Here is a 5,000-nt window from a genome sequence, read left to right on the forward strand (position 1 = left end):
ACGGGCGGTGAACCAACAGCGTGGGACACAAATCCAACTACGAGCTTTTTAACCGCAACAACTTTAATATACGCTATTGGAGCTGGAATTACCGCGGCTGCTGGCACCAGACTTGCCCTCCAATAGATACTCGTTAAAGGATTTAAAGTGTACTCATTCCGATTACGGGGCCTCGGATCAGTCCCGTATCGTTATTTTTCGTCACTACCTCCCCGTGCCGGGAGTGGGTAATTTGCGCGCCTGCTGCCTTCCTTGGATGTGGTAGCCGTTTCTCAGGCTCCCTCTCCGGAATCGAACCCTGATTCCCCGTTACCCGTTACAACCATGGTAGGCGCAGAACCTACCATCGACAGTTGATAAGGCAGACATTTGAAAGATGCGTCGCCGGTACGAGGACCGTGCGATCAGCCCAAAGTTATTCAGAGTCACCAAGGCAAACGGACCGGACGAGCCGACCGATTGGTTTTGATCTAATAAAAGCGTCCCTTCCATCTCTGGTCGGGACTCTGTTTGCATGTATTAGCTCTAGAATTACCACAGTTATCCAAGTAACGTGGGTACGATCTAAGGAACCCTAACTGATTTAATGAGCCATTCGCGGTTTCACCTTAATGCGGCTTGTACTGAGACATGCATGGCTTAATCTTTGAGACAAGCATATGACTACTGGCAGGATCAACCAGGGAGCTGCGTCAACTAGAGCTGAGCAGCCGGCCGCCCGGGAGTGTGTCCCGGGGGCCCGCGCGAACACGCAAGCGTCCGCTCAATTATTCTGCAAACAGGAGGAGGCTGAGCTCCCCTGCACAACACACCTCGAAACCCTCTCAGGTCCCGGCGGCGCGCAGCGCCGTCCTAAGTACTTGGTCGGGTTCGAGAGAGGCGCAATCGCCCGGAGTTAGGCGAGTAGACGCTTTAGGTGCGACCACCCGTGCTCCCAACTGAGCTTGCCGCTGCCGACAGAGGCCCGGGAGCGTGCTGTCGTGGCATTGCCGGCGGGAGACAACACGCGCCACCTACGGTGACCGGCAGCTCCAACGCCAGCGCCACAGAAGGACAAAAGCCCCACTTGGGTGCCGAAGCGAACTCTCCCAGCACAGCGCACGCGCCAACACGTCCGCACAGCTGCGATACAAACCACCTGCGAGAACCGCTGGGGCGACCGAGCAGCAGACGGCGTCGCGGCGCCGAGCGCCGGGCGGCGGCGCATCCTCAGCGCACACAGTCCTCAATCGGACCAGCACACTGCAGATGGCCACCGCGCTTCGCACCGGGCCCGCGAGGACCTGCTTTGGCCGCAAGGCGCCGCGAGCAGGGGGCGCCGGCGCGCAGCTGCGCCGCCTGCCGCGTCCGTCGGCCGGCGCGCCTGCCACTGGCCGCCCCCACCAGCCGGCTGTAGCGCGTGCGCCCACGCACCGCGCTGCCAGCACGCCGGGCGGCCCCCCCTCACCGGCCGGGGACGGTCCCACCCAGCCACCGCCGCGTATCGCCTCACACCCAGATCCCCTTTCACGTTCGTGGGCATGGTGGGTCCCCTTTCACGTTCGTGGGCATGGTGGGTATCCCTGAAACAACCGGTTAATAGCTCGACCGATCGTCGCCAACACTGATTCACCTCTAGCGAGAACAACCGCACCACAACGGGTTACCTGTTGTTCATTTGCGTAACGTCACCAGCAAACGTAGACGTCCATCGCCATTTGCAACGAGTATTGCATGCCTGTGTCAGGTGTCACAACACACTACGTCTGCCCACATAGACGCAACAACATGTGCACGCCTCGAGAACACGTGGAAGGTAGCCCCCGTACGTATGCGGTGTCCATTGCGCGAACGACTGTCAGCCGGCCTCTGCAGGATGTCGCAGATGTGGAACGCGGTGCAACATGCTATCACGGTGTGTGAGAAGAGACGACTACGTCCGAATACACGCTCCACTACATCAACAGACTGCTCATGCTGATCGCCATCCAGGGCGTCCGTTCCTCCCACACGTCTGAATGGCGTACCACACTGCAATCCAGCTCTTATAGGGAGACGACACGTAGCTGCGTGCACAATATTTGGACTGTATGGTCTGCCGTTGCTAGGCGCAGTCGTCGTACGGTCACACATGTGCCACGATGTATCATTCAGTACATACGGACCAATGTGCAGTACAGTTTGTGGGTTTTGCGTACATCGGCGGACAGGTGACAGGCCGTACCACAACGTAGGCTGAGTACGTCGGCATGCGAAGGGCATTGAACATGCAAACTTCTCAACGACCAGCTTGCGAAGGCAGGGGGGAAGGGGGGGGGGGCATGTACGTCCTGCTGCTATCCACATTACAGTGTATAGCAGGAGCATGTGGAAAGTCAGCAACACCTGCAAGGTGTTTAACATGACGCGATACACAGGGGACCGGGCAGTGCGAATAGCGAACTATATTGCGAGGGTTGCGGTTAGGCAACACTACACTAATTTAACGAGTTGCATAACAATTACAGAGCAGGTTCAGCGACAACGTGCGTCAGGTTAAGGCGCAATATAGGTTAGGTTAAGGCACAACATGGGTTACGTTAAAGCACAAATTAGGTTACGTTAAAGCACAAATTAGGTTACGTTAAAGCACAAATTAGGTTACGTTAAAGCACAAATTAGGTTACGTTAAAGCACAAATTAGGTTACGTTAAAGCACAAATTAGGTTACGTTAAAGCACAAATTAGGTTACGTTAAAGCACAAATTAGGTTACGTTAAAGCACAAATTAGGTTACGTTAAAGCACAAATTAGGTTACGTTAAAGCACAAATTAGGTTACGTTAAAGCACAAATTAGGTTACGTTAAAGCACAAATTAGGTTACGTTAAAGCACAAATTGGGTTACGTTAAGGCACAACATGGGTTACGTTAAGGCACAACATGGGTTACGTTAAGGCACAACATGGGTTACGTTAAGGCACAACATGGGTTACGTTAAGGCACAACATGGGTTACGTTAAGGCACAACATGGGTTACGTTAAGGCACAACATGGGTTACGTTAAGGCACAACATGGGTTACGTTAAGGCACAACATGGGTTACGTTAAGGCACAACATGGGTTACGTTAAGGCACAACATGGGTTACGTTGAGGCACAACATGGGTTACGTTGAGGCACAACATGGGTTACGTTGAGGCACAACATGGGTTACGTTGAGGCACAACATGGGTTACGTTAAGGCACAACATGGGTTACGTTAAGGCACAACATGGGTTACGTTGAGGCACAACATGGGTTACGTTGAGGCACAACATGGGTTACGTTGAGGCACAACATGGGTTACGTTGAGGCACAACATGGGTTACGTTGAGGCACAACATGGGTTACGTTGAGGCACAACATGGGTTACGTTGAGGCACAACATGGGTTACGTTGAGGCACAACATGGGTTACGTTGAGGCACAACATGGGTTACGTTGAGGCACAACATGGGTTACGTTGAGGCACAACATGGGTTACGTTGAGGCACAACATGGGTTACGTTGAGGCACAACATGGGTTACGTTGAGGCACAACATGGGTTACGTTGAGGCACAACATGGGTTACGTTGAGGCACAACATGGGTTACGTTGAGGCACAACATGGGTTACGTTGAGGCACAACATGGGTTACGTTGAGGCACAACATGGGTTACGTTGAGGCACAACATGGGTTACGTTGAGGCACAAATTAGGTTACGTTGAGGCACAAATTAGGTTACGTTGAGGCACAAATTAGGTTACGTTGAGGCACAAATTAGGTTAGGTTAAGGTACAATATGGGTTAGGTTAAGGTACAATATGGGTTAGGTTAAGGTACAATATGGGTTAGGTTAAGGTACAATATGGGTTAGGTTAAGGCACAACATGGGTTAGGTTAAGGCACAACATGGGTTAGGTTAAGGCACAACATGGGTTAGGTTAAGGCACAACATGGGTTAGGTTAAGGCACAACATGGGTTAGGTTAAGGCACAACATGGGTTAGGTTAAGGCACAACATGGGTTAGGTTAAGGCACAACATGGGTTAGGTTAAGGCACAACATGGGTTAGGTTAAGGCACAGCATAGGTTAGGTTAAGGCACAACATAGGTTAGGTTAAGGCACAACATAGGTTAGGTTAAGGCACAACATAGGTTAGGTTAGGGCACAACATAGGTTAGGTTAAGGCACAACATAGGTTAGGTTAAGGCACAACGTAGGTTAGGTTAAGGCACAACATAGGTTAGGTTAAGGCACAACATATGTTAGGTTAAGGCACAACATAGGTTAGGTTAAGGCACAACATAGGTTAGGTTAAGGCACAACATAGGTTAGGTTAAGGCACAACATAGGTTAGGTTAAGGCACAACATAGGTTAGGTTAAGGCACAACATAGGTTAGGTTAAGGCACAACATAGGTTAGGTTAAGGCACAACATAGGTTAGGTTAAGGCACAACGTAGGTTAGGTTAAGGTACAACGTAGGTTAGGTTAAGGTACAACGTAGGTTAGGTTAAGGTACAACGTAGGTTAGGTTAAGGTACAACGTAGGTTAAGGTACAACGTAGGTTAGGTTAAGGCGCAATGTAGGTTAGGTTAAGGTACGATATAGCTGAGGTTAAGGTACAATATCGCTTAGGTTAAGGTACACATTGTTGTAGGGAAAGGTGTATTTGGGGGGGGGGGGCGGCAGGTTCGTTGATAGTGATTATCGTAAGTGCATGCCTGCGGGATCATCCGATTTGTCACGTCAGGATGCACTTGTGGCTCATGACAGGCGGCGCTCCGATTCCAAGGTTATGGCAGATGTGTGTCTTTCATTCCTGCCATTGTTTGTGTACTGTGACAGGAGGCAGTATTGTGATGTTGGGTGCACCCCTGTGTAGGACATGTGTGGGTGTTCGTGGCTTAACTGAGCAATGGCGGATGTCGGAAGGGTGGGATATTCTGTTTTGTGGGTGGACCTCCCGGTCTGGTTATGATAGTGTGGATTGTGTAATGTGGCGGAGAGGATGCACC

At 51.3% G+C, this 5,000-nt stretch overlaps 1 non-coding gene across 1 annotated transcript in view; it reads right to left on the reverse strand.

The window, feature by feature from the left end:
- Positions 1-686, reverse strand: part of LOC126436500 (small subunit ribosomal RNA) — a 1,909-nt gene extending 1,223 nt beyond the window's left edge. The window contains exon 1 of the ribosomal RNA XR_007580713.1: positions 1-686. This exon is cut by the window's left edge and continues 1,223 nt beyond it. This is a non-coding gene — a ribosomal RNA (small subunit ribosomal RNA).
- Positions 687-5,000: the final 4,314 nt, after the last annotated feature.

This window comes from Schistocerca serialis, unplaced genomic scaffold (genome assembly GCF_023864345.2).
Source record: "Schistocerca serialis cubense isolate TAMUIC-IGC-003099 unplaced genomic scaffold, iqSchSeri2.2 HiC_scaffold_1237, whole genome shotgun sequence".
NCBI classification, from domain to species: Eukaryota; Metazoa; Arthropoda; class Insecta; order Orthoptera; family Acrididae; genus Schistocerca; species Schistocerca serialis.